The sequence below is a fragment of the Artemia sp. Qi Xiang Cuo genome, chromosome 3, assembly GCF_049724085.1.
Source record: "Artemia sp. Qi Xiang Cuo chromosome 3, ASM4972408v1, whole genome shotgun sequence".
NCBI lineage: Eukaryota > Metazoa > Arthropoda > Branchiopoda > Anostraca > Artemiidae > Artemia > Artemia sp. Qi Xiang Cuo.
Window position 1 is genome coordinate 37,736,324 of NC_142796.1, and position 21,881 is coordinate 37,758,204.

The following is a 21,881-nucleotide window of genomic DNA, read 5'->3' on the forward strand; positions in this document are numbered from 1 at the left end:
TCAACTACCCTTTTGTATACTGGTGGTTGGTGGTGGTGGTGACGTTGACTTGATACGTCTTCGCTTTTGTCTAGCTATCAGTAATGTTCTGTTCCCCACCATTGTCAAGTTTCCACTAGGTGTGCTAGTATTTTCCAAAATTGATTTAACATCTTCTTCTTCTTCTTCATGTTCATATTTTAATGGTGTTGGTGCATGTTCATTTAATTTTTTTAGAATTTGCCTATTGCTAATAAGGCTTTTGGGGAAGTTTAATGTATTTAGAAAGTTGTATAGATGATCTTCAAATGATAATAGTCCTTCACGATTTGTAACCATATCATAGATTAAATCAAGTAGATTATAGCTCTTGCCCTGAATTATAATCCCTTTCCCATTGCTATAAACTTGAATATGATCTTGACCACTTTCAATGAGATACGTTAGGAGTCGTTTACTTTGTTCACGATATGAGTGGGGCATTAAATTTCCAATTTTCGATACAATTGAATCCAATTCCTCCTTCTTTAATTGTGTTCCAGCAGAAGCAGAATCCTAAGGAGATGGTTCTTTTTTGTGATTAATACCACTGGTCTTCGCACGATAGGGCTTATGTTTGTCCACTCGGCGAAGTGTATCTTGAAGTAAAAGCAGTTTTTATCATCCTCAATATTCTCGTTGTCAAAGAATTGACTCATATTGTTCTCAAAGTGTTCCCCGGGTGAGAAAGCGAGTTCTATTGGAGTCAATTTATAGGGTTTGGTCATTCTCTAAAGAAAACTATTTACAAGTCCTGCAATTATCGGTAGTAAAAGTGTAAAAAAACTACCGCCCGCCTGAAGCAGACGTTTCCTTTTAAAACTCTTTCCTTTGTTTTTAGAGACCAATGTACGTAAAATGGATCGATGTTGCTTTGCCTGTTGCTTAACTACTTCTGGCAGTTTAACATTGCCCTCGGTCAAATTTAAACAAAGTTCAGATATTAGATTAATGAAATCATTGTCAACACCATGTTTGAGTATGGCTTTCCTAAGTGGGGGTTTTGAAGTGCTTAGAGCTGAAAATAAATGTATATTTTCATGTAGTTTTTTCAGTGTCATGATAGCAACTAAGAGGTCTTTTTACTGTTCACGGGGAGATATACTGTAATTTCATTGTCAAAAATATCTAGGACTAAACGCAAATCCTCGGGTGTATTTTGATTAAGATCAAATAGGATATAGCCGTAGGGTTTATTAGTTGCCTGATTGTACGCTGAGAGCAGAAATTTTGGGGCGCCTGGATATATTTGTTTATTGAGGGTTATTAGCGAGCTAGAATCACGAACAACTCTGTAGATGGTATAGTAGGTTCAGTTCAATGTAAGTGTTCGCATACATTCGCTCTGATGAAAGAGGTTGTGTAGAACCAGAGTAATGGAAATCTGTTCATGATGAGAGCAAACGGTGAACATTTGCAGCATTTCCTGGGACCATTTTTCAATAGGTTTAGCCAGATTGTCAATAATCAACCAAGAGTTTGGTTCAATAGGGTTGAAAACATCAAGTCCCTGTATGAATTATATCTGCACCAATCCCGCCGTGCCAATTGCTTTTATTTTATCGTATGACTCCTTCCAAATACTGTAATAATAGTAGATTTTTTTCGGCTTTTCCACAAACATTTTATCGCAATTTTGAACTATTTTAGTTAAGAGTGTCGTTTTGTCTGACATTGATGGACCGCACAGAAATGATCCGAATGGTGTTTTAAATTGATACATGTCCCCTTCAACAGTTCACCTACAACTAACTGTAGACAATAGTTGTCTAATAACTAAATAATTTCCCTACTAGTCCGTTCAAAAATAATGAGAACAAAATCAATAAGGAATCATATTTCTTGTATTATAAAAAAACAGCACTTTAAAAATAAGACATTTCAGAAAAATACACTTAAAATTTTTGTTTTAAATTTATTTATAATAAAAAAACATTTATTTTAAAAAATGTACTAGAAAAATTACTTTAATAAATATACTTTATTTATTTATAAGAAATACAACATTTAATGAAAAAAATGCACTTAGAATAATATCACTTTTTTTTAATTTGAATGCAACATGTATATTTACAAAAGCACAAAAATCTGCTCTAAGTAAAAAAAAAAGATAACTTTGGTAGTGGCGGCACACCCCCCGCTGGCGGTCGTACGGCCCCCCCCCTCCCGCCCGGGCCGCAAGCCCCCCTACCCCGGTCGCGAGGCCCCCCTAAGGTTTTGGGGAATTTATTGGACTTTACTCAAACCGAGACTTTCCCTATGGCTAACACATTCGGCTCGGTCGGAAGTCAAATAGTGCCCCAGAGGGAGGGTAGTCACACCGTCTTGACAAACATAGAACTTGTTGGAAATAGTACTCATGGCAATTTTTTCTATATTTACAGTGAAGTTCCTGTAGTTCAGCGAACGAATTACCAACAATTTTGCTCGTGGAATTGTATTTTCAATAATACAATTCCTATTGGTGTCCATGTCGAAATTCGTATCCAAATAGCGCGTGGGTACTCCTCTGCAACGTTTTTTGATTTCCTCGTCGTGTGTCTGTATAAAGTACACTTTCAGACTTACAAACATACCACAGGAAATCATGTCGCTCCCCGTTTCTGATTTAAAAAATAAAAGCTGATTTGGCGCCCGATGTTTCACTAGCTCTGGGTAAAGCCCACTCCAATTGGTGTAGTCCATCCTCGAGCTGATGATTTCACCGTGCGCCAAATCATCAAGTAGGTTTGGGGTTTTTACTTTTAGCAGTAGAGAATCTGTGTCCCCGTAGCAGTCCTCTACTTGCCCCTTCTCCGGCCACTGTACCCTAGCCATATTGTAGTAGAATTCCAACATGAGCTTTTTAGAGATCTCCAAGATCGCACTGCCTGCAGCAATATTTTTATTCAGGACAATGCTTCTTGTTTTCCTATTCAATAGTACCAAGTCCAGGCCAATGATTGTGAAGGAAGTGTAATTTTGATCGGCAATAATTCGAGCACATTGTTTGGGATCGGTCACGATGTCACAACGATTCCTATTACGAACACTTTCGCACATTTTACCAAAAGCCGAATTTGAATGAGCTTATAGATTTCTTTTTCGGCTTTTGTCTGCGCTTCTGAACGTTTCTTGACAAAAGTGTCAAGAAACGTTTTCAGATAGGGTTTTTGACTAAACTGGAGGGCTCTACGAACTTTTGTGACGTTGAAACCGTTGTTGCACATCCATTTTAAAGCCACATTATTTACAACAATATTTTTCTTCGGCAGAAGGTCAGCAATAAGTTTTTGTTTTGAAGGTGACCAATGCAATCCAACCACCTCGACCAAACCTAGCTGCGGGGGCTATAAGAGTCCCTATTCACAGGTCTATTGATGCATGGAAAAACAAAATCCTTTACCGAATCGTGAAGCTCAACTGGTATCTCCCCATCAATTTCAAAAAACCATCCAACCGGCCCATTTTCCTCAACACTGTCAATGTTGGGGAAATGTGGGGCTTGAGGGTCATTGAGCCATTTATAGTCATCGCAGGGTAGCGCATAATGGGACATGGCCGAGGGGTAGAGGGAATTCATATCAAGGAAAACTACATCTGATTTTGTTCCCGTCTTCTCTCCAGTTGGATCAGTTTCCAAGATACCATCCCCGTGAAAAACGTATCCACCTCTCATTGACCTCTCGATGGTGCTGATCGATGTCAGTGATTAGCCCGATTTTTTCCCTGCTAAATTTTAGGATGAGGTCCATTACCAGATTAGGAGATGAAAAATAATACCCTAAATCAAGATTAAATTCCCCACATATTTTGTCCGTATTTTTACACATAATGTCTAACAAAGTTAACACATCACTCGATAAATATAGCTTGCAGTAGTCAAACCCATTTTTACACCCTTCCTCTGCTCACACTTTTATAGCAAAACTGTATTCATCAGGTGTACACCTACGATCGTGTAGACTGTTGTAAAACGATTCGATTGAGGGAATAGTTTCCTCGGCGAATTTCGACATGGAGCTGTAATAATCATAAGGATATATGCCCTTGACCGTCGACAAATCATATAAATCATTTGGAAATTGTTGCTTGAGAAGGGGGAAAGCGTTGCAGCCGTCATCGTTTTTCTGCACTTGAATTAATTCACTCAATGATTTAGGGAAAAACTGTAGGAATCTAAAAAGCGAATTTTATTCGTGTTCTCAATGTCGTCTTCAACATATCTCCACATAAATTCCAAAACAAGCACCTTTTCCGATGATGTGGGAATGATTTTGTAGGAAAAGCTGTCTATCACCTATGCATAATCCACTGTTTCATTTCTTTGAAGATATGCCATTGCTGGTAGCACATACTTCAGATCATAGTTAGAATTATGTATAGAAACCGGAAGAAAGAGTTGCTGTTTAATTTTTAAATTACATGAATTATGATATAACCCCCGAAAGTTACTTTTCCCCGTTGAATTGGGGTCAATAAGATGATTGTGATTCTGGACAGTATCTTTTTCGGTAAGGGCACCCCTAAAAATCCAAAAAATTGTCCCCTTTTCAAATGCTAGCTGCTCAATATCTGATAATGACATCGGTCATTTGGTGTGAAACACTCTTAAAGTTGCGTCATATAGGCTTTTTATTAAACACAACAATACCTTTTCCATTCCAACTTCCTCATTATTAGTAAAAAAACTCTTCCAATTGCATTTTATTATTGGAATCGGGACGAGCATACGCATAGGAACACGCAACGAGTTTGTGTTCCTTGACTATATTTGGCCTTGATGGGTCCGATACCTCCACCAGTCTTGATTCACAATCCAAAGATACTTTATCAACCTTTATTAGGGAATTTTGGAAGTTTTTAAATTGTAAAGTATCTTTGCCTTCTGCCAGCATTTCTATTCCTTGATTGCCGTGAATTACGCAATATCTCATGTGATCCGTGAATGTTTGTTCAGTTCTAAATGGGGAAAGGCACATGGGGCAATAGTGACGTTCCCCTTTCTGAACACCTTGAGATAAGAGTCGACTTAATGCCGTAACGGGGAAAAATTTACCATAGGAGTTTACATCTTCGGGAGGCTCATAGACAACCCAAGCCCAATTTTTAACATTATCTACCAACGGTGTCCTAACTGAATATAAAAGCCCTTTTTTTATTTGGTTTCTTTCTCCCATTTACAAATTCTGTGTCATACTGGAGAACAACCATACCCAACCCAAGATTTTCATTTGCTTTTTCAAATATGGTTATTTCTTTTAAGGACACCGGATCCTTTCCCTCTAAACAATCAAATTTACTTTAGGGAAATTGTCTCCACCGTTACGTGCAAGTCTGTCGAGATTTTTTATTGTTGACTCATTTTTCAATGTTTTATAGGCTGCTGTTAAAAATGCATACTTAAAGCATTGCAGCCCCGTGTCAAAATTGAAACTTTGAACCCCTTTGGTAGCAGACAAATCTGGGTGGCATTTTATTTTGTTACCCCACCCTCCCCTTAAAATAAAGTTTTTTTTAAATCTACTGAGATGTACATCCATATTTTCAATGTATAAAATTGTGAACACACCCCCCTCTCATTAAATGTGTCCAAAGTTAATATTAATTTATTGACCCAATTGAAAAAGTTACCCTTCAATTCATTTAGACCAGGGTAAAAAGTTTGATTGCCAGTTGAAAAATGAAAATAAAAATGTCCTCAGATGTCCCTATTTGTAAATAAACTTTTTGATTGACTGATGCTTTAATCTCCCCTGGCCCCCCCAATTCTGAATCTGAATCTCAATAAATGCTCGAATTCGGTCGATTTAGGTATGAAGAAAATTTACAGGGTCTGTTAAAATGACACTCCCGTCAACCAGGTTTTCCTCGGGGGGATTAAAATCTATCCTATGTGTTTGCAAGTGACCTAGAGGAAATTCCAACAAATAAAATTCACGTAGTTCCGGGGACGTGCAACTTTTTTCATGTCCTGCACCTATTTGCACAGGACCCAATTCACTAATAATAAAGTCATCGTAAAAAATGTCCCCGGAAACATTAGATCCAACAATTTCCATAAGGCTATTCATTTCTTCCGTTGTAAATTGAAAATCCGGGGGAATAGTAAACGACGTACCTTCACTTACATCATCTGGCGCCAGTGGACAATTACCCATGATATTTTGAAGTCCTGGGCCAGGGAAGGCAGTTGTTTTTGTAGCTTCCCCGTGAAACTAAAATCAATGGATCGAGTTTTTTTTCTTTGAGGAAATTTTTATAACAATTATAGCAAACTATTAATTTTTTCTTAGTCGGATTTGTATTCATATTATTCATCAAACAAATGTTTTTTTTTTTTCTTAATTGGTTTCGTATTTATAAAAAAAATGCATAATGAATTACAAATTTTTGCTTATAGCATTATTTATAAAACAAGTGCATAATAAATTACAAATTTTTTTAATAGCACACACGCACACGTTCACACACACACACACACACACACACACACACACACACACACACACACACACACACACACACACACACACACACACACACACACACACACACACACACACACACACACACACACACACACACACACACACACACACACACACACACACACACACACACACACACACACACACACACACACACACACACACACACACACACACACACACACACACACACACACACACACACACACACACACACACACACACACACACACACACACACACACACACACACACACACACACACACACACACACACACACACACACACACACACACACACACACACACACACACACACACACACACACACAAACACACACACACACACACAAATAAGTACAACAGTTATATTTTTTTTATACAAGACAGTGAAGTGGGAAAGTATGTGTGTGTGTGTTTACACACACACACACACACACACACACACGTACACGCGCACATGCACACACGCACACACACGCGCAAACACACACATACGCAAACGCACACACGCGCACAAACGCGCACACACACATACGCACACGCATACACGTACACGTTCACACACACACGCACAAACACACACGCTCACACAAACACTCACACACAAATCGCAACGTTTGACTAATAGCAATAAAATACAGCACAAAAAAATCAACTCAATAATTGGCTTAATACCTCATTAAAATAAAAACTTTTTTCCTACAAATCTAGCCATCCATAAAAATAGCGATCAGACTAGAAGCAGATTCCTTTTCCTACAAATATATCCGTTTAATGTTTTTTTTTCTTAATTGGATTCGTATTTATCAAACAAATTCATAATAAATTAGAAATTTTGTTAATAGCACACACGCACACGTTCACACACACACACACACACACACACACACACACACGTACACGCTCACACACACACACACACACACACACACACATCGCACCGTTTGACTAATAGCAATAAACTACAGTAAAAAAAAATCAACTCAATAATTCTCTTAATACCTCATTAAAAAAAACTGACTCTTTTTTCCTACAAATCTAGCCATCCATCAAAAATAGCGATCAGACTAGAAGCAGATTCCTTTTCCTACAAATCTACCCGTTTAATGTTTTTTTTTCTTAATTGGATTCGTATTTATCAAACAAATGCATAATAAATTACAAATTTTTGCTTATAGCATTATTTATAAAACAAGTGCAAAATAAATTACAAATTTTCTCATTAGCACGCACACACACACATACGCAGACACACATACGTACACGCACACACGCAAACGTTCACACACACACACACACACACACACACACACACACACACACACACACACACGCTCACACACACACTCAAACACATATCGCAACGTTTGACTAATAGCAATAAAATACAGTAAAAATAAATCAACTCAATAATTGTCTTAATACGTCATTAAAAAAAAACTTACTCTTTTTTCCTACAAATCTAGCCATCCATAAAAAATAGAGATCAGACTAGCAGCAGATTCCTTTTCCTACAAATCTACCCGTTTAATGTTGTTTTTTTTTTCTTAATTGGTTTCGTATTTATCAAACAAATGCATTATAAATTGCAAATTTTTGCTTATAGCATTATTTATAAAACAAGTGCATAATAAATTACAAATTTTTTTATAGCACACACGCACACGTTCACACACACACAAACACGCGCACACACACACACACGTACACGCTCACACACACACTCACACACACACACATCGCAACATTTGACTAATAGCAATAAAATACAGTAAAAAAAATCAACTCAATAATTGTCTTAATACCTCATTAAAAAAAACTGACTCTTTTTTCCTACAAATCTAGCCATCCATAAAAAATAGCGATCAGACTAGAAGCAGATTTCTTTTCCTACAAATCTACCCGTTTAATGTTTTTTTTCTTAATTGGATTCGTATTTATCAAACAAATGCATAATAAATTACAAATTTTTGCTTATAGCACTATCTATAAAACAAGTGCATAATAAATTACAAATTTTGTTAATAGCACACACGCACACGTTCACACATACACACACGCACACACACACACAAACATACACACACGTACACGCTCACACACACACATGCGCACACACGCGCACACACATACATACGCACACGCACACACGCACACGCACACACATACGCACACGCACATACGCACACGCACACATGCACACGTTCACACGCGTACGTTCACACACACATCGCAACGTTTGACTAATAGCAATAAAATACGGTGAAAAAAATCAACTCAATAATTGTCTTAATGCCTCATTAAAAAAAACTGACTCTTTTTCCTACAAATTCAGCCATCTATAAAAAATAGCGATCAGACTAGAAGCAGATTCCTTTTCCTACAAATTTACTCGTTCACAAATCTACTATTTGTAATAGCAATAAAGTAAAGTACATTATAAAAATATTTGTCAAGGAATTGCGATTAGTTCAGAAAGAAGAAATAGTCTATTTTTTCCTGAAGCATTTCTAGTCTTATGTTTACCGGGATATTAAATAAGTACCATTTTTTACACCTCCCTAAAAACTTAATTTCCCCCTTCCTAGCATTATTTTAACTAGATACTTGCCTCCACCCCAAGAAAGTTCAGAAAGAAGCAATAGTCTATTTCTCCTGAAGCATTTTAGGTCAGATCTTTATCGGGATATTAAATAAGTATCATTTTTTACACCTCCCTCAAAACTTGTTGAAAATTGTGAGAAGAAGAGGCTAAAAAAGTTGGAAAGAAATAGGTATATATTTCTATAAGCAGGTAGAAGGTAGAGGTAAAAATGCTTACATTTCCAAATTCAGACTGCACTTGTGTGCCTGATGGTCCTGGCACAGCATGATGGGGGATAAATGGGACGGTGATGTCCGTTTCTTGCATAGATGGGGTGGCGGCGGTGATGTCACTGGATTGTACAGATGAGCCAATGGGGTTCACCATCCTGTGAGCAGCCGCCCATTCTCTTTTGGCTTTTGACCGGACTGTATTCCTGCCTGCATGGAGGACACAGGGGACTGGTAAAGTATGGTCCTGGATGGCTCAGCTATCTCCAGTTGTTGCATTGGAGTAGCACCATTAGCCTTAGCTCTATTTTGAGGGGGAGGCACGCATTCTTTAAAATTGTCCTTAAAAAGAAGAACAAATTTAGTATAGAAAAACGATTCCCCTTTTTACCAAAGAAAAATTAGTACCCCCGCTGCATCAAATCCAATATAATGATTTAAAATTTAGATCTAAAAATAGTCAGCGACAAATATGGTATAATTAAAAGCTAACCAAACACTAAACTTCAGTGTTGCGTGTCGGAATGACCATATTAGTTTTCTTGTCAAAGGGTATACATGTCTGCACAAAGAACCCCCACCCCCTTACTTTTCATGCGAAGAAACAGTTTGTTTTCACCTCACAACGAAGGTGTTAGAATTGACACGTTGTCCCTCCCCTTTTTCTTAAACCCCCTCCCCCTTACTTTTCATGCTAAGAAACAGTTTGTTTTCACCTTACAACGAAGGTGTTAGAATTAGAAACTAACACCCATCCCCTCATTGTATTTAAAAGGATTTACTCTCGCTAATTTGACCAAAAAATATCTCTTTTTCAAGGAAACCTTTGCTTAAGCCACTATCCATATGCATATGACAATAATCACTTCCGATAATGCGTATGAAAAGTTTGTTTATAAAATCGTTCCTCTTGCAACAGGTTTAAACACTCATGGTTTTACCTGGACTGGAAAAAAAGTACACTCTATTTTTACAATGAGAAAATGACATTTTTTGAACGAAAGGATTATTTCTAATGAATGAATTAAAGTCGTAAACAGAGGGGGGAGGGAAGATGGGGTATATGTAATGGAAAAAAGAGCGTATTTAACGCTTTCTAGCAACTATAAACATCATATAGCAGAGTTTGTATTGTGGGGGGGGGGCTATGCCGCTGAATTTGAATTTACTGGAGGAGTGACTATGTAAAATGATTTTAATTGGAAATAAATTAAGAAAATTTACTAAACTGAACTCACATTATAAATCGATGTAGCCAAAGCTTCCAAGTCAATAATATCAAATGCTTTATCCATGGTGTGTTAGAACTTTATGAAACTTTAATCGTAAAGCATGACCATTATATACAAAATCTCAAGGACGAATGAAAATCACTCCTATTATTTGATACCAATTACCAATCAAGTTATTGTATATAGAGTAACCTCCGCTCTCTCTGATTGGCCCTAAAAATGGGTGTTGACTCATAAACCAGTCTGGTTGTGTTATATAATCTCGACTATAGTTTCAAAACGTGTTTGACCACTTTATAGGTTTGCTCGCTTTTTGCACGTCAAACCACACTGTATATTCTTGTGAAATTCCTTGTGTAATTGATATCAATTTGAAAAGGTGTAGAGCATCCATAGAAATGTTTACCCTAGGGCATCCATAAAAATGGAAGGCCATGTGAGAGGATTCTCACTCTCTTTGAAAAGGTGTAGAGCATTAAGCAAATAGTATGGGACTTCCTATACGTCTTGTAGAAATTGAAGGTCATGTGAGAGGATACTCACTCTCTTTGAAATGGTGTAGAGCTTCCATAGAATCCAAACTATCATATCTACGGAATAACCGTTAAACCTTCTTCGTGATATTAAACCAATAAGGAAGAAAAGAGTAATGGCTATACGTCTTGTAGAAATGGAACATAGCACTCTACTTTTGTTCTTCTAGGGCGAAGTAATTTGCCAAATATTGGACAAGGTTGTCCGGAAACGGGCCCCCACAAGCCCTACGCTGGTTTTCGATATGCTCATCCTCTAACAGAAGATACTTTGGAGGAAATGGAAAAAGATGGGTTGACAAATGCAGTTGCTTTTACTCAGTATCCGCAGTATTCGTGCACTACTACAGGGTATAGTCTGAATACTATCTATCAGCATCATGCTTTAAAGTAAGAAAATACGGCAACTTTATGGATTAATTTCAAATTCAACTTCATTAAAATATTCCCGCTCTATTTTTCCTTATCGTCACAATAAGCCCAATGCTGCTAATATGCCTATTGAGAAAATCACATAAATTAGAGGATGTTACTGTTGACTTTTTTTAACAAGATTGCTGGAATAAAATAATGAAAGAATACTCTAATTATTTGAGTTTTGAAACTTGTTTTATTGTGTCTATCCCTCAATTGAACTACTATTTACCGTACCAAACAAAAACAACAGTATAAAAATATAATTATTTTTTTTTTCTTTTTTTTTACCGCAAGTGTAAAGTAGAATTTGGTGTAAATGCTACAAAGAAAACTGAAAGCTGTTTAAGGTTTCCTTTTTTTAATTGGTACAATTCTTTGAAACACTTGTGTCACAGTTGGCCTCCAAATCACACAATACTCTTCAAAGGCTGTTTATTTCAAACAATAAAGTATGTTCAAGAATAAGGGCGAAGGAAGAACACGGAGAAAAGTAAATTTCTTGTCTGTAATCTAAATCTTAATACCCCCACCTCCACCCATATTTTCCTGCATACTAATGACGGGAGTTTTGAAGATTTCAATTGTTCTTCGTTGTAGAGCGTGTTTTTTTTTGTTGCCTTACTCTAGAGAGACTCTAAAACTGCATTATCAAATTTAAAACGTGGATTAGCAGTTACAGTTCAATATTCAAGCGGGAGTCAAGCCAAAGCGACTGAAAGGCTCGTGGTTGATGTTTGAATATCAACAAAATATTTTTCTTCGAATTATGAATCAGAAAGAGCTAGATTCTCAATCAGATACCAGATTCATCCTATTTTAATTAAACTTAATTTAGTAGAAATGTTCTCAAGTTTCAAGAGTCGATTTTATTCGAAAAAACATATTTCAAAAATAGTTATTTGTGTGGATGTTGGGATTGATGAATAATAGATATTAGTATGGAATTTGTTGGGGTGTTCTCGTGCTGGGGTGGCGTCCTCTGTTATCCTGTATGTTTTTTATTCAACTTTGTAGGTTAAAACCTTGTATGTTTTCGTTTTTGTTTATAATTTCGGCATTTTTTTTTATCTCTGTTTATGGCTGACACATCGAGCCCTGCTCCCCGTCGACCAGTTTAGAAAATTATTTATCATTTATTTTGTCAATGAAAGATCTTAGTTTGTCTTGTTATAGATGGAGATCATCTCGAACTTCAGTCAATATCAATAATTTTTAAAGAATTGTCTAACCATTCCAAGATGTTTCTTTTTTTTTACACATTATATTTTGACTTCTGGTCCTAATGTATCTACCATTTATGGCAAGTATTATTGGGCCTTGGATGTAAAAGTTTTGAGGAAGGGAATCTATTTGAAAAGGGAATCTAAGTCTTTTTGACGGATTAGAAAACATTTGGATGTAGCTATGGAACCATAGTAACTTAGAACCACATGGGTGTGGCAGTGACCAGTGTCAGTGGTTGTCATAAACGACAATCACTTGGGTATTATTGTAAAGCAAAGCCGATTTTCAAGAAGCTACTTGAGAGTGTTGATCTGATGTGGCCTCAGCTTGAAACCGAACAGAAAACCTCCTAAAAACCCGTTGCATATCAAAATATTAACAGTACGTTTCCATTGCTTCATTTACAATGCCTTCTAAGACTATACGGGATAGTAAATGTGGCTAATATGTCAAGAGTGGCTTAGATTGTCAGTGACATTTCTTGAACTTGCTGCAACAAGCGCGGTTCTCTCGTCGTTAGGGAAGGTCCTGAAGAAAGCTATACCTTTTCCTTTCCTTTCCTAAAGGTATATTTATTTTCCCTAGGAAAGGAAAGGCTGGCCCAAATCTATACTTTGTATATTATTAACAGTTGAGAGGCTACAAAATTACAATTTCCTAAAGGTGTATGTTCCCTCTGAAGCATGTGATTTTGTGACAAGTTTGCAGTAACTTGCACATATAGGATACGATCCTTCTATCATTCCATTAAGAATTTTTCGACACATCCATTCAACGAGCCAGAACTATGATATTACTTTGACTTTTCTTAGAGAAAGCTGCTTAAAAAATAGGAAAATTATCCTTCTTTTAACGACCTTCGACGTATTTTCAGCCAAAAGATCCTGCACACCCTTTATTCAAAAACAAATTCAGTAGAAGGTGTAAAGTATTTAACATCAATTCGAGAAGCTTTTCCGGGTATCTCATTTCTTAGTTATTTGGGCATTTATGTGTCAACGAGATTATTCCAGGGGGGCTCTTGGGACCAAAGCTAGTCATGGGAAAGGGTCCGTTCCCAGGCATGGTTGAACAACCAATGGCTGGAACTTCCGTTCCAGGAAAGTTATATTCTTGGTTCATTTCTAAAGGCAGTCCATCTTTCGCCTTCGTCGTAGCTAGTTGTTCTTGTGCTACCTTATTTTCTCTATGTGTATTCTCACGTTATTTAATAAAGACCATGTACCAACGTTTATCGTCTATCTTTGGAATTTACGTAAACCATTACATCTGCCAATATAAAAGGGCATATAGAAAGAACTAAATAGAGGTTTACAGATTGGTGACAGCAGAGGTTTACAGAGTGGTGATAGCAAAGGTTTATAGAGTGGTGGCAAGTGGTTAAGACTAGTGGAGCATTTATCACTAATGGAAAACCTCCAAGTGACATTTGAGTGACCGTTATAAGTACTTACGACATCTCACGCTAAATACTGGCAACATATTGAAGAGCTATTTCGCCTGCTACCAAAATTGCTTGTGATATTGAGCCGCAAATACTGCAAAAGACTGATTAATAAGACATCGAAACGTTACGAGCTATTGAACTTTCTTCTATTCAAAGCGCTTTCTTGAAAAACACTTTCTTTTAAATGAACATTTTGAAATAAGCTGTTATACAATGCCTAGTATGGATTTCCTCGCGATAGCTTCTACCTACTAATTCAAATTTCTACAACTGAGAGTCTCCGGTTGATTTATACCTCCACTTAGCCATTCTACGCTTGGTGGTTTTTTTGTACCTGATTTTATACAGTCGACTTGTGATCTACATTTGACAGTTTCCAACCAAAATTTAACATTTTGAATTCGATAATCGAAAATTAATTCTCAAGTGTGACTATATTTGACGCTAGTGATTTAATTGAGACCAACTGAAATTGGATTTGGGACAGACTATCTTTCGTAAGTGATTTACCACGGTTAAACAACCCAGTAAATTTTATTAGACCCTTGTTGTTACTAGTGAAGTTCATGGCCCAAAATATGGCGTCCGTAATAAAAAAAAAAGAAAAGAAAAATGGTGTTTAAAACCAATATTTAAATTTTTAGAGTAATTGCTTTTTCAAATTTTGATATCAATATGTCAGTTATTATTTCTATATTTGATCCGGCGGAATCTGGATATAACAAAAAGGTTACTTTTAATTTTGTAAAATAGTGGAGGGGAAATGGCATATTTCCATTTATTTTATTTGACTCTCCTCGATTATAAATTTGTCAAGTTTAAAACGTGAATTACTTGTAGTATATGCCCCAGACAAAATAGTAGGAAAAATAGTTGCAGAGTTTGTAGGCGTGGCTCAATTTAAGGATGAAAGGGCATATCTATTCTATAGAAGGATGCAAAAATTAGGAAGGTCATGTGGGGTGTCCTTAGAAGCCAGGGATGATGGTGTAGTCCTTGGAAGATTTGCTCTTAATTTATCCAAGGAGTGGATCAGACCGTCCTACAAACGGTGTTTGTTAGAGAATAGTGCAGAATTTTTTTTTGTTTAGGTGATGCGTACAAGGTTGCAAAGCAATATGAACAGATAGAACAGATAGTGGGGAAAGGAGACACGTCTTCTTTTTCCGATGAATTTTTTTTCTGCGCTGACGAGGGTGAAATTTGGACTCAATGATAATGAGAAGGAACTGCGAGATGGTACTGATTCCTCGCAGGGCAGTTTGGCGACCCATGGAATTGTTGGTGTTTCTAAGGTCCAGTTTGTGTGTTGGTATGAGACTGGGGATGTTTTTTTTTTGTGTAACAACTAGCTGTGAATGATGACGCGCAGGGCGGTTTGGATCCCACTAAAATGGGAGCGGGGTGTGTTGACCAGTGGGATGGTACTGATGCCTCACGGAATGTTTTTTTTTTTGTTGCACTGCGAGACGGTACTGATGCCTCGTAGGGCGGTTTGGCTACCCATGGAAAGAGCTGGTTTTGAGGTCCCGTGGTATGGTACTGTTGCCTCACAGGATGGTTTTTTTTTTGTTGCACTGCGAGATGGTACTGATGCCTTGCAGGGCGGTTTGGATACCCAGGAAAAGGGAGCTGGTTTTGAGGTCCTTGGGATGAGGAAAAAAAGGTGGAAAGGGGGCTGGTTTTGAGGTCCAGTGGGATGAGGTTGATGCCTCACGGGATGGTTTTAATGCGTAGCGCTAATAGTTATGTAGAGATATCAACAGTATTATAGCCATTTGTCGAACCACAAGTTAGTAGAGCAAAACCAAATAGGTCAAAACCGAGGCGTTCCATAGCAATAAAACCCCGAGGATTTTATTGGGAATAATATCTTAACGTCATTGCAGCATGGTATGATTTTTAAAGTTTCTGCAATTTCATTTATTTGTCGCTGGTATTTTCCGGATTAATTAGCCTTTCCCGGTCATTCCTTTTGCCCTAATTCAAAGTTTATACATAGTCCCAACTTTCCTTGTCCTCATCAAATTCAGGGGATGGGGAACAAGTCTATTTTAAAGTATACAAAGAAAAATGAAGTGTTAAAATATTCAGTTTCCGCCTACTGTTGTTAGTGTGGCTCGTTTATACCATGTAAGTTTATACTTATGCAAGTATTTTGTAGTGTTTGTATTATGTAATTGTTTACTAGTTCATGCTGTAGAATGTTAGTAGGCGAGAAGTGAATAATTTGGGAAGGGAATATTTTGAATTCAATTAAAGTTGGGGGGTTTAATGAGAAGGGGATAAGCCAAATTTTGGAAATTTAACTTAAAACAGGGGGGAGAATCTGTAAAGTATTTAACATCAATTCGAGAAGCTTTTCCGGGTATCTCATTTCTTAGTTATTTGGGCATTTATGTGTCAACGAGATTATTCCAGGGGGGCTCTTGGGACCAAAGCTAGTCATGGGAAAGGGCCCGTTCCCAGGCATGGTTGAACAACCAATAGCTGGAACTTCCGTTCCAGGAAAGTTATATTTTTGGTTCATTTCTAAAGGCAGTCCATCTTTCGCCTTCGTCGTAGCTAGTTGTTCTTGTGCTACCTTATTTTCTCTATGTGTATTCTCACGTTATTTAATAAAGACCATGTACCAAAGTTTATCGTCTATCGTTGGAATTTACGTAAACCATTACATCTGCCAATTATAAAAGGGCATATAGAAAGAACTAAACAGAGGTTTACAAAGGAAAGAACAGGATTTGAGTAGGAGAATGAAAGTAAAGTTTTTGTTTTTTGTTGATATACCAAGACCGTGGGAGAGCACAAAAATAACATACCAAAACTTGTACCCAAATAACCTTGAAGCCTCTTGGGCTTATACTATTAGGAGCAGTAGACTCCTAGGTATGAAGCTTACCAGCTATTTTCTGAATTTGATTCATAGACATCTGGGCAAGATGCATCGTTGGGAAATTCAGGATTTTTCGTTTTATACATACTTCGAGATTGGGCAAAATTCAAGGAAGTTCAAAGTTGTATCATGGGGGGGGGAGGTTAACCGGATTTGAACCCCCACCCTGAATTTTTTTTTCCGACTCGTGAAACGTAAAAAAAATGGATATAAACAAATTCTTAACGCGTTTTTTAAAGTTTTTGTTTACATCAAACCCCGAACAAAAATCCTGGATATACTTTTGACGAAGTGATCAATAAGCCTTTTCTAGTAATTTCTAAACAATTTTTCTTGCATGATATCTGTGCTTACCATGTATTCACCGTACTTAGCATAATTATCGTTGATTCTATTTTTGCTACATTGTTCCATGGTTTTTGCTTCCGTCCTATTAACTGTTTCTTTCTTCACATCTTGGCATCTTTGCTATTAACTGTTTCTACATCTTCTGTATCTATATTTTGGCTATATTGTCCATGATTTTTGCTTCAGTCCTATTAACTGTTTCTTTCTTCACATCTTAGCATCTTTGCTATTAACTGTTTTTACATCTTCTACATCTACATTTTGGCTTTATTGTTCCATGGTTTTTGCTCCAGTCCTATTAAGTGTTTCTTTCTTCCCATCTTGGCATCTTTGCTATTAACTGTTTCTAAATCTTCTGGTTCTACATTTTGGCTATATTGTCCCATGGTTTTTGCTTCAGTCCTATTAACTGTTTCTTTCTTCACATCTTGGCATCTTTGCTATTAACTGTTTCTACATGTTCTACATCTGCATTTTGGCTTAATTGTTCCACGGTTTTTGCTTCAGTCCTACTAACTGTTTCTTTCTTTACATCTTGGCATCTTTGCTATTAACTGTTTCTACATCTTCTACATCTACATTTTGGCTATATTGTCCCATGGTTTTGCTTCAGTCCTATTAACTGCTTCTTTCTTCACATCTTGGCATCTTTGCTATTAAGTGTTTCTACATCTTCTACATCTACATTTTGGCTATATTGTTCCATTTCTTTTGCTTCAGTCCTATTAACTTTTTATTTCTTCACATCTTGGTATCTTTGTTATTAACTATTTCTACATCTTTGCGTGCTTACATTTTTTGAAAGTTTCTATCAAAAGTGACTCTAAAGGTTAACCCCCGTGACAGCTCAGCATGGACCTAGGTTAGTAAAGAATACTGACGAAGTACTTGTAGTTGGAGATTAGTACTTTGAAAATTAGTATCACTTGTTTTGTACTAAGTGTTATGGTTGCTGGTTGATGGTTATGACTGTAAAGCTGACTGCAAGAATCACCAAGAGAGGAATACTCATTTTTTCGTGTAGTTTCAGGGCTATCGGTAATAAAGTAGGTCAATTAATGATGGTTCTATCCTCCATAATCATAAAACAAGGAAAATTCAATCCGATAAAAACCAATGATGAAAATCTAATGATAAAACTGACTTTCCATTAGCAGAATTTATTTACTATAATTAGGCTTAAAATTTTCATTTGAGGTTTAACGCCATTGGCAACAAACTAAAAATATAACGTTGACTTTAGCTGCATCTGTTGTCACCATCTCCACCATTGTCACCATATCATCACCATTTCATTTCTTTTTCATTTTCTATCAATCTCTCTGATGGAAAACGACCTATTTTATTAAGTTTTCTGAAATTCTATTAGAATTAAAATTTCATTTGAATTTATTTCATTTTCTCTGAATCTGATGGAAAAAGACCTATTTTTATTAAATTTTCTTAAAGTACGTATTTATATACGGTGTTCCATATTTTGGGAAAGAGGAGCCCGTACTACTTATCACCACCAGTGTGTCTCCAAAGACAAAGATGCAATGGAGCTTTATCGATCGTTGGGGCACTAATGAACTCCTTGTCAAAGCATTTGCTGAGTTAGTCAAAGTCGAACTGCAAAAATTTCCTGAAGACATCAGATCAGATGTCGTCATCTTGTCCTCAGCACATTCATTGCCGATGAAGGTAAATAATAAGTGGCTTAAATGGGAAAACAACAATTTTTTTTTGAAATTAGTGACTAAAGACATTATTATGTTATCGTTTTAATATACCTGTTTAGCAACCAATTTGACCAAGGGAAAAACAGAAGAAATTTAAAAGAAACCCGATGGGTGGTTTATATTTTAATCGACCGCTCGTATGGCGAAAAAAAAGTCCTGATTTTTTTTGTGTTTGACCTCTTTGTCGGACTTTACATAATTTCCTATTCTGTATAATACATTTAGTAAAGGTACAAAATTGTTTGAAATGTACTAACAGTGGTAACGCTGCTCGTGCCATAGTTTTTTCCAAAGTATAATCACCTACGGAACAAGTACTGACAAAACTCTCCAAAAGTGACCCCGCGTACCTCAGCGCCTCTAGACTCAAAGCGCTGTACAACTTAATCACTCCGAGCCAAAATACCGAGTGACCGGGATGAATTGTGTAACTACGGGTTTTAGTTGCCAGGTTCGCATAGGTATACAAAGGGTCACTTTTTTAGTGTGGAGAGGATAGGTTTTGTCAGTACTTGTTCCGTAGGTGATTATACTTTGGTTTTTTCACTCCTAAGCTTATAATTTTTCACGACGATAGAGAAACATTCCTCCAGACGAATAGGAACGTCTTGACCTTTGAATATACCTTGGTGGAGTGAGTTTAGTAGCGTATCTTTTCAACTAACTATAGCCTTGGAAAGACCTTTTTCTTAAAAAAGGGCTGTAATTAACCTCCAAATATATTAAAATCAGTTTTAGTTGGCATGAATGATGCAATTGTATTCTGTTGCCGTCAGAACATCAATTTATTAGTAATGTTAATTATGTGTTTGATAGTTGTTCATTGAAGGTCTTTCGACAGAAATGGAAAACACTCAGTCATAAAGTATTTCCTCCGTCCCTATCCCCAGGAGTGGAATAATGCTTGTGCGATCTTATACGGGTGCCGGTTTAGACTAATCATGAGATTTCCTGATGGAAACCGTGACTGCAAACAGTGCGGCAAGATTACCTTGAGAATTGAGAATTTTTTCCTTGGTTTGTAGAGTAGAGTAGAAGAGTAGAATATTTTTATTTATAACACATACATAAATAAATGTCATAAAACAGCACACATGCCTGGTGGCATACTTTAGCGCTGAAAATATTGACTTACTTGACTTATGTCTCCTGCCGGGCGCGGCTCGGCGTAGAGAGTGACGTCTGCCTCCTCCATCCACTTCGGTCCATGGCAAGCGTTTGCACATCGCTCAACCTGATATTTGCCATCGCCAGGAACTCGGACATGCTGTCAGACCACCGTTTCTTCGGTCGGCCGCGAGGTCGCTTCCAGCCGGCTTTGACAGGGTCGAAGTCATGGATCGTTTTCGCAGGTATGTGTGGAGGCATTCGAAGTAGGTGTCCGAACCATCTTAGTGTTCGCTCGGCTGCTTGGGTCGAAAACCGAGACTGCTTGGTGAGCTGCAGCAGCTTCTCATTGCTGACAAAGTGGAACCATCGTAGACCTTCGATCCTCCTCAGGCTCTTCGACTGAAAGACATCAATTGCCTTGAGGGTTGCGGCTGAAGCTTGCCACGTCTCAACTCCATAGAGCATTACAGAGCCGACGAGGACGTTGAAAATCCGCAGCTTTGTTTTGCGACTGGTGTTTGGTTTTCACCAGAGGTGACGGTTCAGTCTGCCCATGGCAGAAGACGCTTTTGATATTCTCGCTTGTAGTTCAGAAAGAAGCGAGCCATCTGCAGAAATTATGGAGCCCAGGTAGGTGAACCTTTGGACAACTTCGATGCTAGTGGGGCTATCCAGGCTAACTGAAGGATTGGCAGCAGGAGAGGATGGATCAATGGCCATAATTTTCGTTTTAGTCCAGTTTTTCTGCAGTCTTACTTTTGCAGCCTCTTCTCGTAGGATTCGAAGCGCTTCCAGCAACTGCTCCATGGAGTCCACCAGAATGGCCAAGTCATCGGCAAAATCAGCATCTGTAATGACACGATCTCCAAACTTGAGTCCAAAGCTGAGACGTGAAGTAGTCCTTGTCATAACCTAGTCTATGATGACATTGAAGAGCTCTGGGGCAGCTGCACATCCTTGGCGCACTCCTGTCGTGATTTGGAAGAACGGGCTGCGCCGGCCGTTCACTTGAACACAGCTCTCCGTCCCATGGTGTAGAGCTTTGAAGAGTCTGCAGTATTTCTCAGGGAGGCCTGTCGATTCTAGAATCCGCCAAAGAACTTCTCGGTCCACTGAGTCGAACGCAGCACAGAAGTCGACGAAGAAAAAAAATTCTTTTTATCGGAACTCCGTGGCTTTTTCTATGATTTTTCGGATCGTAAAAATCTGCTCGATGGTTGAACGGTCCGACATGAAACCAGCTTGCTCCGGTCGCCAGATTTTACGAATGATACTTCGACATGGATCTAGCAAGACCATAGAGAAAAGTTTTCCCGGGACAGACAGTAGGGTTATTCCACGGTAGTTCAAGCAGTCGCTTCTAGAACCTTTCCTCTTCCATACAGGGATAATGACACCCTTCCGCCAATCTTCGGGAATTATCTCGGTTTGCCAGATTGTAGAGTACAGGGTGTGGAGAAACAGGAGCATAACAGGACCTGCATATATTAGCAGCTCCGCACTCAGGCCACAGACACCGGCAGCTTTATTGTTCTTGAGCCTTTTTACTGCATTTCCAATTTCTGATGGGCTGAAAGGCTCGTCTGGAGGAGCATCTGTTTCGGATCTTGGACAGCCAGGTTGGCTGGGACTAACAGTAGGAGGCATAGAT

The 21,881-nt window shown here is 37.8% G+C and overlaps 1 pseudogene across 1 annotated transcript in view; it reads left to right on the forward strand.

Annotated features, from left to right (window-relative positions):
• The window catches only part of LOC148954066 (ferrochelatase, mitochondrial-like), a 133,505-nt pseudogene that overhangs the window by 102,010 nt on the left and 9,614 nt on the right, over positions 1–21,881 (forward strand). Inside the window, exons 4-5 of the transcript XR_016141501.1 lie at positions 11,241–11,460; positions 18,914–19,082. The product of XR_016141501.1 is annotated as a ferrochelatase, mitochondrial-like (transcript). The remainder of the gene's footprint in view (positions 1–11,240; positions 11,461–18,913; positions 19,083–21,881) is intronic.